The sequence below is a fragment of the Prosopis cineraria genome, unplaced genomic scaffold (genome assembly GCF_029017545.1).
Source record: "Prosopis cineraria cultivar Desert tree isolate PC_DT_omini unplaced genomic scaffold, ASM2901754v1 PC1789, whole genome shotgun sequence".
NCBI classification, from domain to species: Eukaryota; Viridiplantae; Streptophyta; class Magnoliopsida; order Fabales; family Fabaceae; genus Prosopis; species Prosopis cineraria.
The window spans coordinates 1-12936 of NW_026557114.1; the positions used below are offsets into that span (position 1 = coordinate 1).

The 12936-nt window shown below is 32.4% G+C and overlaps 1 long non-coding RNA gene across 1 annotated transcript; it reads right to left on the reverse strand.

Annotated features, from left to right (window-relative positions):
- Nucleotides 1-9456: 9456 nt before the first annotated feature.
- Nucleotides 9457-11325, reverse strand: LOC129300886 (uncharacterized). The gene is made up of 3 exons (XR_008590857.1): nucleotides 10912-11325; nucleotides 10182-10247; nucleotides 9457-9633 (listed from the first exon to the last, which is right to left on the reverse strand). It is a non-coding gene; the product is annotated as an uncharacterized LOC129300886 (long non-coding RNA).
- Between the last annotated feature and the right edge of the window lie 1611 nt (nucleotides 11326-12936).

The window sequence follows — 12936 nt, forward strand, 5'->3', positions numbered from 1 at the left end:
CAGCCAAACCGCAATACGAAAATTGATGAACGTCACAATCATAAAATGGATCAGCAAAACTTCCCAGAACCAACCCTATCGGAAACGACCTCACACATGCCAAAGTATGGAATAATAATGATTTGAAACCACTTGCTTCTTCTTAATTTTATTTATAACTCAACATATTTTAATAAAATTAAAAAAAATTAAATTTTATTAACTTCATCTTAAATTTAGTAAGTTAATAAATTTTTATCTTTATCTTTAATAAATATTTTAAATTTTATTATTGACATTTTTATTTGAAGCATTTAACAAAACAAAAATGTAAAGAAAAATATTAAAAATTGATAAGTATCCTATAAATAAAATTAAATTTTTTTCCTCTTTATTTATAAATAAGATCAAATGAGTATATAGCTTATTTTTACTTGGACACCGGACTACATAAAAAAACATCTGGAAGAGCCCCATCCGAATTTCAAACATCATAGCAACAAAATAAAACCAAAATCAAGCTCCAACGGTAAACATTGATGCACAGGGAAGAGGATGCCTAGTTTATTATTATTATCATTATTTATTATTTTGGTGGAAAAGAGGATACCTAGTTTAGATTAGCTAGAATTAAACACTAACCACACAACAACGCTAATCAAAGCGCCAATCCTTGAAGAGCCATGTCTCATCTGCTTTACCAATTCCAGTATCTCCTTCCGACCTAGCCATTGATCTAGTATTTCTGAGCAGTCTTTGCGATCAAAATCCAATAACCCATAACGACTCAAAAATCCCCTGCCTTGCTTACCTTTTATTTTCCATTTCCATCGCAGAACCCAGTCGGAATGGGCTTCTCTCAAAAATGGGCTTCTCTCTTTTGAGAGAAGCCTCCTCTGCCTTTCTTTTGAGGTAGAGGTTTAATATTTAGATAATTCAAATTTAAAATTTTTATTTTTATTTATATTTTTAAAATGAAAAATATATAAAAATTATAAAATTTTTTAATAAATATACTTATCAATTTAATAGTTAGATTTAATATAGATGATCTAAATTTAATATTAAATTTTTTTAATAAATTTACCGTTCTGTTCAGAATATAGTTGCACTGTCTAGAATATAATTAAAAAATTAATTTAAATTTTTTTATTAAATTTAAATTATTTATATTAAATTTAGACTATCAGATTGATAAGTATATTTATTAAATTTTTAATAATATATATATATATATATTTTAAATATAAATAAAAATAAAAATATTAAATTAAATAGTCTAAATTTACCACTGCCTCAAAGGAGAGATAGAGGCCCCTCCTTCATATCGTTCAATATCATCACTGATCATCCAAGATCTTCATCGGCAACGACGCAATCGAGAAGCCACCATTCATTCATTAATTGAAATCCAATCCTCATCGACGATCCATCACCCTTACACACCCATAAGTCTCCACCCTTCACCGATCATAAGTCTCTCCTAATCATCGCCATCAGTGCTCATTGACCTTGCCAACCCGCAAACCGTAATTACTACACACATTAATGTGCCTAGCCTAAACAATCTCTCGCCTTTACACTCGGCCTATGCTGAGATAGAGATGCTGTCGATTGCATCACTTTGACTCGCAGAGAGCCCCCCATGGATGAGGGGAGGGTGAACCTCAATGGAACGACTAGGTAGATCAACTATGATTCTGGCCATTTGAGGTAGGAATGAGTAAAATCAAATCAAAACTGAAAATCACATCGAGTCGAATTAAATTTTATCTATTTTATTCAGTCTAAATTTTTTGGCTCATTTTAGTTTGTTTTAAAGAAAAATTTATGTTGATTGATTCGATTTAGTTAGTAAATTTAAAATTGAATAGACAACCAATCGAATTATGATTCATATAAATAAAATAATTTTATTAATTCATAAATTATATATAACTTATTAATTATTTTATTTTATTTTATTTTTTTAATTTTATACATAAAAAAGTAAACATACAAACTAACTAATGAGAATTTATGAAACTCCAATACTCACTCCCCACATTTTCACACCCTCTGTCGCGTTCTCCTTTCCCTATGACCTCTCTTTCTCTCTATATATGGTTTTCTTTCATGTTCACCCCTCTAGCTGACGTCTACTCCTCTCAATGCTATCGACTAGTTCCTTCCCTTAGGTTATCGCCCACGCTGCCAACAAGCTCCTGCACCCTTACCACCATGATCTCCTGCTCCAACACCATCAATCTCTATTAATTCAATAATGATTAACTCACCACATCTCTCACCTCTCATAGGCTCCACTTCTTCTATCTTGCCCTTTCTCCCTTTCTCATTGAGTTAGGCTTCAACTTTTGGAGACTTCATCACCTTTACAACTCTCTAATTTGTCATTTGGGTTTTTGTTTTGGGTTTCTTTGTGCCTTAATGATTTTTTTATTCTACCTTTAATGTTTGAACATTTTTCTGATTTGATGTTTTGGTTTCTTCAAGCTTTGATTTCTTCAAGTTCTGAATTCTTTACAATAGTGGCTTCACTAAATATCTCCCTTTCTAAATGCTTGGCATTGTTTGAATGTTTGTTTAATTTTTTTGTATTTAGGGCTTATAAACCAAATAGACCAATCAAACCGAATTGTTATAATTCAGTTCTTTTATTTCAATTTAATCAAGTATATCGGTTTGATTATGTCCAAACATTTTTGTAATTTGATTGATTGGTTTTGGAAAATTTGGCATTGAACTGACCAAATCAAACCAATGCTCATGCCTAATTCGAGCATATTCGTTAAAGCTTATTGAAACTCAAATTTATTAAAAACCCTCATAATAAGGCTTGATTATGACACCTCAAGTTTTGGACTTATTTGGATCTGTTTGAATATCCAAATTATTATTTTTTAAGGAAATTTTAATTTTTTTTAAATTAACTATTTGTTGTTATAATAAAAAAATATACAACCTTCTTTTAAGATACTTAAAAAAATATGAAAGACTCAATTTTTTAAGGAAAATTGTTGATAAAAAAGTTTCAAAATGGAGATTAAATTATTTTTTTAAAATTATTTAAGATAATTTATAAATTAAAAAATTATTAAAATATAACAATGCGAAACTTTTTCAATTTCCAAGAAAATATTTAATAATGTATTTAAATATATATATATATATAGATTTTAGTGTAAAATTAATTAAGTCCTAAGGAAATAATCAATATGCAAGCATCACTTTCCTAAGCCGACTTTCAAATTTTTCGGGCTGGAAGAAAAAATTTCTATTTTTCATGTTATAGGCATTGTCATTTATTTTTTGTTTTGTTTTTGGGTAACAAAATTTTTAATCCTTTAAATTTATCCCAGTTAAAATTTGTGCCACAAGTTTAATTTTTATCAACTTAATTCTTTATATATTTTTTAAATTATCTCATTAGTCCTTTAATTTTAAAATAAAAATCAACTCTTAAAATTAATTTAATTAGTAAAGTATGTTGATAACTTGACAAGTATATATATATAAATGAGAATAAATTAGCCATTAAATAATTTTAATTTTTATAGTTTACTTAGATGCATTTTGTACTTTTATTTTTAAAAATTTTTGGTCCATTTTTTTGACATAAATAATTATACATGTTTTTAATATTATTCTACATGATTGTTATGAATATTTTGTTATTTATGTCAGCAAATTTTAATAGTGTTACATCTTCTTTAACTAAAAATTAAGAATCAAATTGATAATTTAAACAACTTGAGGATCAAATTGATAAATATTAATTAAACTTGAATGACCAAATTGACAATTGAGAAAAACTTGAAAGACTAAAAGTTTCATTATTCTTGTTAATTTGGTTGGACTAATAACATATGGGTTAAGGGCAATTTTATGCTTAAACTATAGATCTAAAAGTATCTAAGACCCTAAACCTTTTTTAGATTAAGGTGTATTTTTATCCTTGAACTATTTTTTTTGAGGAGCTTTGGGCACCCTGAACTAATAAATAGGGCAATTTTATCCTTGAACTATTTTATTATGGAGTAAAAAATTTTCTAGTAGTCACTTGTTAACTTTATTATTTTGTATTGATATGACATGTGCATGAGACCTATGCACCATGACAAGTAAGACTTGTAAGACTTTGATAATATCTTTTGATGCCAATTTACTCCTAAGCTTTTTTTTTTTAAGAGCATTAGAAACCCTAAAGCCTTTTTCTAGGAGTGTTACACATTCTAAAGTCTTGTTAAAATAAAATTAAATAAATATTATTAAAAGTCAACAGTATTCGAGACTTTAGAAGCCCAACATAGCTAATATGACTCAGGTATTCAGTACAAAAGTCAACAGCCTCTTCACAAATATACTATTCAACAATACAACCCTCCGGTCGACTTCGATTTTTCATATAGCCTTTCAAATATTCATATAGCGCTCAATAGGATACATCCATCTTAAATAAGCCGGCCCGCACATTTGAACCTCCTTAACCAAGTGAACAGTTAGGTGGATCATAATATCAAAGAATGTCGGTGGAAAATACATCTTAAGCTCACACATGTTTAATACAATTCGAGCTTACAACCGTGGCAACTTATATGGGTTAATCACTTTACTGCAAATGGACTTGAAAAACAAACATAACTTAGTGATCGTCCCTCGTACTTTAAGGGGTAAAATTGCACATATAGCAACTGGAATGAAATCCTCCATTAAACATGGCAATCGTGAGACTTTAAGCCCTTTAACTTCAAATCTTTCATTAATACAATATTTTTTATGTTTGAAGAGTAACCCTCAGGAACTTTAACTATATTAAGGAACTCACAAAATGCAGTTTTCTCTTTCTTAGATAGCGTATAAGCTACCAGAGGGAGAAAGGTACGGTTCCCCTTATCTTGGGGTGCTAATTCTTCTCTTATTCCTAAAGAGACCATGTCCAACCTTACTTTATGCCATCTTTTGTTTTCCTGACACTTGGAGTAAAGTCCCAATAAGACTCTCATAGATATTTTTTTCAATATGCATGACATCAAGAAAATGCCGAACATCTAAGGTGGTCCAAAAGGGAGTTCAAAGAAAATAGATCTCTTCTTCCATCCAGTTGTCCCAAGGTGCCTTGCAAATGGTTTGCCAAATTCAATATCCAAATCCTTAATCTTCTTAAATAACTCATCACCAGTTAACGGTAAATGTGTCTTACCTTCTTTTGAATTTCCATTGAATGCTTTTCTCAACTACCGATAATGATGTTCTTGGTGAAAAAACCTATGGTGGCCGAGGTAAACATTCTTCATCCCATGCTGAAGCCTCATAGAATGTGTTCCCTCTTCACAAATAGGGCATCCAAGTTGCCTTTTAATGCTATACCCTAACAGATTGCCATAAGCAGGAAAGTCATTGATTGTACCGAAGAGCATAGCTCTCAAATTAAATCTTTCTTCTCTATACCCATCATATACCTCTATACCTAACTCCCACATGATCTTCAAGTCATCAATTAGAGGAGCCAAATATATGTCTATGTCATTCCTAGGTTGCTTGGGTCCCGCAATTAGCATGGACAACATCATATACTTGCGCTTCATGCAAAGCCATGGAGGAAGGTTATAAATCACTAAAAGGACTAGCCAAGTGCTGTGGCTACTGCTTTGAATCCCATGAGGATTCATCCTGTTGGTAGACAATGCATGGCATAGATTCTTACTCTCTTCCCCAAATTCAGGATACTCATAATCAATCTTTCTCCATTGTGGAGAATCAGCAGGATGACGAAGCATGCCATCTTTTATCCTTTCATCCGCATGCCATGTTAAGTTTTTTGCAATTTCTGCACTGCTATACATGCGTCTAAATCTAGGCACGATTGGAAACTACCATAGTGCCTTCGTGGGACTTGATTCATTCTGCTTGTAGTGTAAGGCATTACACTTCGGACACTCGGTTAACGACGCATATTCATTCCGAAATAAAAGGAAATCATTAGGGCACGAGTTTATCTTTTCATAACTCATGCCAATTGATTGCAATACTTGTTTTGCGTCATATGTTCGACAAGGAAGCTCATTTTCCTTAGGAAGTAATTCTACTTTCAAATACCCAAGCAACTCAGTAAAGTATGCATCACTCCATCCATGTTTTGCCTTCATGTTGTACAATTTTAACATTGCTGACAACTTTGATGCACTACAACCAATATACAATGGTGTCTCCGCATCACTTTTCAACTTTTCAAACATTTCTAAATAATCCTCGAGGTCCTCTTCAACTACTTTGGCCATCTGTTCAAGACAATCTTCCTCAAGTGTGTATGTGTCAAAATCATCAGGAGATGATGCATAGCTTTCACTATGCTTCTGGCAGATGATGCATAGCTTTCACTATGCTTCTGGCTGCAACCAATATCATCTCTGTCTCTCCATGCATTGTCCAACACTTGTAACTTTGATCCATCCCATTAATCACTAGGTGTTCTTCATAAGTATCTGGACTAACCCGCTTCACAGACCACACTTTAAACATGGGCAAACAATCCTAGTAGGATCCTCCACATGTTTAACTGCAAGTTTAACAAAATTTGCCACCCCATCCCAATATTCTTAGATAGACGATTGACAAACATCCATTCCTTATCCATAGTTCCTAGAAAGATTAAGAGGGAAATATGATTAGTGACTTTGACTACTCCTAGATAGTAGGAGAATTAGATACAAAGATCAATTAGTCAATAAGTCACTAACCACATGTTTGCACATTCCCACTTTAATCTTGTTTAAAACTAATAAGTATATTTTAATGCTAGCCATTGAAATAATTTTGGCAGCATAACAACTTAAAAAAGAGAGTTTCTCAGGCCTTATCCCCTCTTCTTATTAATCTAAATGACAACAACAATAGCATCCACAACAACAAACACATAAAGTTATATTCAAGAATAATTTAAAAAAAATTAATAGTATATATAACGGCTTAAAATGAGTATTACTAGGTCTTTATGCCTTTAAAAAAATCAAGTTATCCATAATGAGACTATATATGATCCAACAACCATAATAACAACATTAATAAGAAACTCAATTTTAATTAAAATCATATTAAACCACATCAAACACTATATAAATATCAATTTAAAATATCAAAAATATTAAAAACAAGGTAATTAGGTGGTATACTATTTTCATATCCTTAATGAATCTCCTCATATCAACAAAATAATTGGATGATCCCTTAATTCAATAATTAAGTACCTAAAAACTCAAAACTTCAAACACTCACTGGGAAGAACAATAATGCAGATCAAATAAATAACACAAAAATTATTTATTACGTATGAAAATCAAAATCAACAACCCCTACATTTAAAATGAAGATTAATGATTGAGAAAGCAAGAACCTACCTCAATAAGAAGAGGGAACACCGACTGTGCAGAAAAATAGAGACAAGAGTCTATTACAGAGTGATAGAGACCGAGAATCCAAACGAACGAGTGCCCACGAGACTTATGGAGGCCGAGAATCAAAAAGCCCTCAAGAATCGAGACTGACAATGTGTTTTTTGGTAGTTAGAGTGATGAAAAATGGGTTTCGGTGGCTCTGGGTTTGTTTCTGAAGACAAAGGATTTGCAAAAATGGAGAGTGAAAAAAAAATCTGGAGGGAATTTAAATAACAATACTTGACGGTTATTTCATAATAACCATCAAGTATTACATATATGACGCTTGTTTTAAAACAACCGTCAAGTATATGGCAGACAAACTTGACGGTTATTTCAAAATAAGCGTCAAGTATGTGAAAAAATTTAATTTTTTTTCTACTATTAATTTGACGTTTGTTTATTGAAGACTGACATGTAAATTTTAGCTTTATATGACGGTTATTTATAAAAAATGTCAAATATATATACTTGATGGTTATCTTTAAATTACCATCAAGTATTTACTTAAATATTTGACGCTTGTTTCGTAAAAACTATCAAGTATTCTCCGCCTTTTTTATTTGTCATTTTGTTAAATAAATGTCAATCATAGGGCGTCAATTATACACCTTTCTGTAGTAGTGTTGTACTACTAAGGTACACTTGTTTAGTTAAATATTCTTTGACTTTATCAATTTTTGGCACTAAATCTTAAAATTTCATTTTTTGTTTCCTTATGTTGAAAGTTAGTTATTCTTACTTTGTTATTTATTGATGGATGACATGTTCTCATGATTTGAGTGGGGCCTTTATTTTGACTTGCCTACTTTCACATGTTGGCGTGACTCTTGTTTCCACTTAGTTGTCTTCATTTAATTTTTGGTGTGATTACTTTTATGGTGGTTTGTTTATTGTGACTTATGGTGACTTGTCTTGTATTTATGTTTTAATAATGGGTCGCAAGAGTATAGCTAAACGCAAGACTGTCCCTTCTTCTTTGCTCAGAAAGCTGCTAAGAAGTCAAAGCAACCATTCAAATGAGAAATTCATGAATCACGCATGCTAGGATATATTTCTCTCTCTTATGGGATCTAATAATTTTATTTCTAATTGTTATTGTGCAATTTTATGCTCCAAAGCTGGCTTTTAAACAATGGTGCAAAGGGGATGGACCAGTATTTGACAAATATAAAATTCCAATATTATATCCCTGCTTTAGTTAGGGAATTTTATGTGAATACATTTCATTGCTGTAATGACATTTATTAGGTGTGCGACAAGGAAGTAGTTATTAATGCTGAGGTTATTCAGAATTATTATGGCTCCCCTTTCACTGCTGACTGTCTTTATCGCTAATACAAGACGAATACCTTTACACCTAATTGGGTTGCATTGGCCAAGCGTTTATGTTTTGAATCTGTTGGCTTTTGTGAAAGGGGGCTATTGAGGGGTATACTTACAAGGCAAAACACATTTTGGTTTCATTTTGTGGCTCACAATGTTAGGCCCACATCAAATGCATTAGAAATGAACAAGGATCATTCTTTCCTCATCTATTGCATTATGGAGAGAAAATTAATTGATTTAACTGCTATTATCTATGCCTCTATGAAGTGGTGTATCAATGTCAAGAATAAGGTAGCATATGCCTTCCTTCATTTGATTACTGAGTTACTTCTTACTGCTAAGGTTTCCATTACTAATGATGAGGATCAACAATAACCCCGTTAGCCTATCAAGTACCACAAAATGCATGCCAAGTCATCTCGGGTAGAGGAGTCTCTAGTAGAACAAGGGGAAGAAGTCAATCAATGTAACACCCTCAAAAATACAAACCGATTTTTCGCAAATTATTAATTCAAGAAATCATTTTTTTTTTTTTTTTTTCATTGAACCCTTATCATACCCTTATCATGGTAGAAAAATTTCTACCATGGTACATCCAAGACAATATACCACAGGTCTTAAAATATCTCAAAAAGCAATTAGAACCATGAGGGACAGACATGATCCTCATAGCATGTTATTTAAATTAGGTCATGAATCAAAAGGGACAGACATAATCCTCTTGGACATATAAATGCATTTAATAAAAAGGATTAGAGTTTACATGCTCCATAGAAAAGATATGTCCTAAGTTGGCACAAGATACATTGTATAATCCAAAATAAGAGGCAACGTAAAAGATGGTGTCTCATACACCATAATTACACCTCTGGTGCTTTCTCGGCCGGATTCGCTCCTGTAAAAATATTAACCACGGGGAATGAGACTTAAAAGTCCCAGTAACCAAAAATTAATATGTAATGATGCATGCGGATGTAACTAATCATGCGATTGCTAAGTGGGCACACAAAACATTTAACCGAACAATATTTTCAAACAAACCGAACAAGTATTTAATTGCATGACTGCACCTTATATCCTCCTTTCACCATGCTCGGACGCCAAATCACCCGGCCAAAGGTGAGTTGGACCAAGCGACACGCCACTCATTGGGTCCAATGAGGGCTTACCACGTGGTAATAATTAACCGAACAGAAATTTCCATTAACACCATACATTAAAATACCCTGACAAGTCATGCATCATTCAAATATCCAAACAGGAATATATCCGAACAATAATATCTCATCATGATAAACAAAAATAAATTTTTAACCCACTTGGCAATAATTTCAAACAAGTATATACAGTATTTATTTTCAATAATTCATAATTTTTCCAAACAACAAAACAACACATAACCATTCACAAACACACTCATCACAACACATTAATAATGGTTACCTTGTGTCTTGAATAACAAGTTCCCCTTCACAACTCCTTTTTCACCACTATCTTTGTCAATATAATCTACATAATTATTTCACAATACTATATATTAATTTTACATTAAAATAAATAACTCTAATTTAAAGAGTTAGAAAGTCTTAAATCTATAGTCCATATTAACACTAATTTAAGATTTATGCCTCATTTAACTTCCCAAATTCTTTTCTAAAATTCTCGTACCCTAATGAACTATTTTTTTTATCCTCAATTCACTTCTAGTATCACAATTTCATCCTTCTACATTCTAAAAATTCATCCAAAAATAAATTAAAAATTTTAGAATTATCCTGAAGCCTCAAATCACCTTTCTATAACCTCAAAAATACCTATTCATACTTAAATAAATATTTAATAATCATAGGTTTATCCCTACATCTCAGATTCCACATAAATTCAACCATATAGATCTAGATTTTAACTCAAAAATTCTTAAACATGAGTTTCAACCTCAAGAAAATATTCTATAATATTTATTATATCCCTAAGAATTTTAACCTATATTTTTAATCCATCATATCATCAGATTAACTATCCTATAGAAAAATCCTAATCAAAATATTTACTCTATCCTACAAAATAATCATATCACTAGAAAGCTAATATTATTTAGAAAATAACTATAAAATTAATTTTGTAATTAAATAAATTTTTAAATGCTAATCTAAACAGGAAAGTTAGAACATACCTGAAGAAAAAGAAAATAATCCCCCCTTGCGAGAAAACGCCGAGCAACGTGAGAGGAAGAGAGAAAAATAATATAAAAATGGGATTGTGAGTCCCAAAATTATATTAAAAAAAACTATAGGTTTGAATTTAATTATTCAAACCTTTGGGCCAAAAGTTGCAATTTTCTCTAAATTGCATCTTAGCCTCTCATGCTTCCTAATGCACACACCCCCTCCTTTTTATACATGAAGGCACCTCTTCTCTTCCCTCATCTAACCAATGTGGGACTTAGAAACAACAACCTTCCACCCCCTTTTTTTTTTGTTCCTTTTACCTTCTCTTTTTTTTTAACACATACATAAAAAAATTATTTATATATTATATCTTAACTAAATATTGCTTATGTGGTTTTAAATTTAAATTTTTAAATTCATAATTAAATACCTAACCATAATATTATTTCTAAATAACCTCAAATAATATAAATTCCTATTATTATCATTTTTTCTCAAAACCTAAATTCCACAATTTCTTTATTATATAAAAAAAATCAGGATGTTACAATTCTCCTCTCATTTTAGAAATTTTGTCCTCAAAATTTAATAGATAAGCATAGAAACTATGTACCTAAGCAAATAAATATGGATAATCTCGCCTCATACTCTCCTCGGTTTCCCAAGTAGCATCACCTAGGGCTCCACCCTTCCAAATCACCTTCACGAGTCGGATGGTCTTATTACGCAGTTGTTTGTCCTTAAAGTCCTCAATTCACTCCGGTTCGGATCTAAAGGTCAAATTCTCCCTCAATTCTACTTCTTCAGGTTCAATAACATGGGAGGGATCCGGGTTGTACTTCTTCAACTGTGATACGTGGAACACATTATGGATACCTGCAATCTGTGGAGGCAATGCAACTCTATATGCAGCAGGTCCAATTCGCTCCAAGATCTCATATGGGCCCATAAATCTAGGTGTCAACTTCTTTGCCTTAATGGATCTACCAATGCCTGTCACCGGAGAAACCTTCAAAAATACATGATCTCCTACTTGAAACTCTAACGGCCGTCTTCTCTTATCAGCATAGCTCTTCTGTTGACTCTGAGCTGTTAGCAATTTTTGCTTAATCATTGCAATCTTCTGGGTGGTCTGCTCTATAATTTCTGGACCAATGATACTCCTCTCACTTAATTCTGTCCAACACAAAGGCGATCTACACTTCCTGCCATACAAGGCCTCATAAGGCGCCATCCCAATACTAGAATGATAGTTGTTATTATAGGCAAATTCAGCTAATGGCAAATGATTATCCCAACTACCTGGTAGTTCAATGGCACAAGCTCTCAACATGTCCTCCAAAGTCTGGATTGTCCTCTCTGTTTGTCCATCTGTTTGGGGGTGGTATGCGGTGCTAAAACTCAGTCTGGTACCCATAGCTTTCTGTAGCGCACCCCAAAAGTTTGAAGTGAACCTTGGGTCACGATCTGACACAATTCTAGAGGGTATACCATGAAGTCTAACTATCTCCTTAATGTATATCTCAGCAAATTTCTCTAATGTAGAGGTAAACTTGATCGCCAAAAAGTGAGCCGATTTGGTGAGTCGGTCTACTATCACCCAAATAGCATCCTTACTCGAGGGTGTTCTTGGTAGTCCAGTGATGAAATCCATGGAAATATCATCCCATTTCCACTTTGGAATATCTAACGGTTGCAGTGTTCCAGCTGGCTTCTGATGTTCTATCTTTATCTTCTGACACGTTAAACATCTAGAAACAAATTCGTTACATCTCTTTTCATTCCTGGCCACCACCAACCTCGTTCAAATCATGGTACATTTTAGTTATACCAGGATGAATTGTATATTTGCTCCTATGAGCTTCTTCTAAAAGATATTCCTTAATCTTGGATCATTAGGTACACAAATTCTACCTTTATACCTCATCTCTGTGTCATCAGAGATGGTAAAATTTGGGCCTTACCTACCACTATCTCCTTCCTTATATTCCTCAAGTAGTCATCACTCTGCTGTGAGACTCTGAGATCTT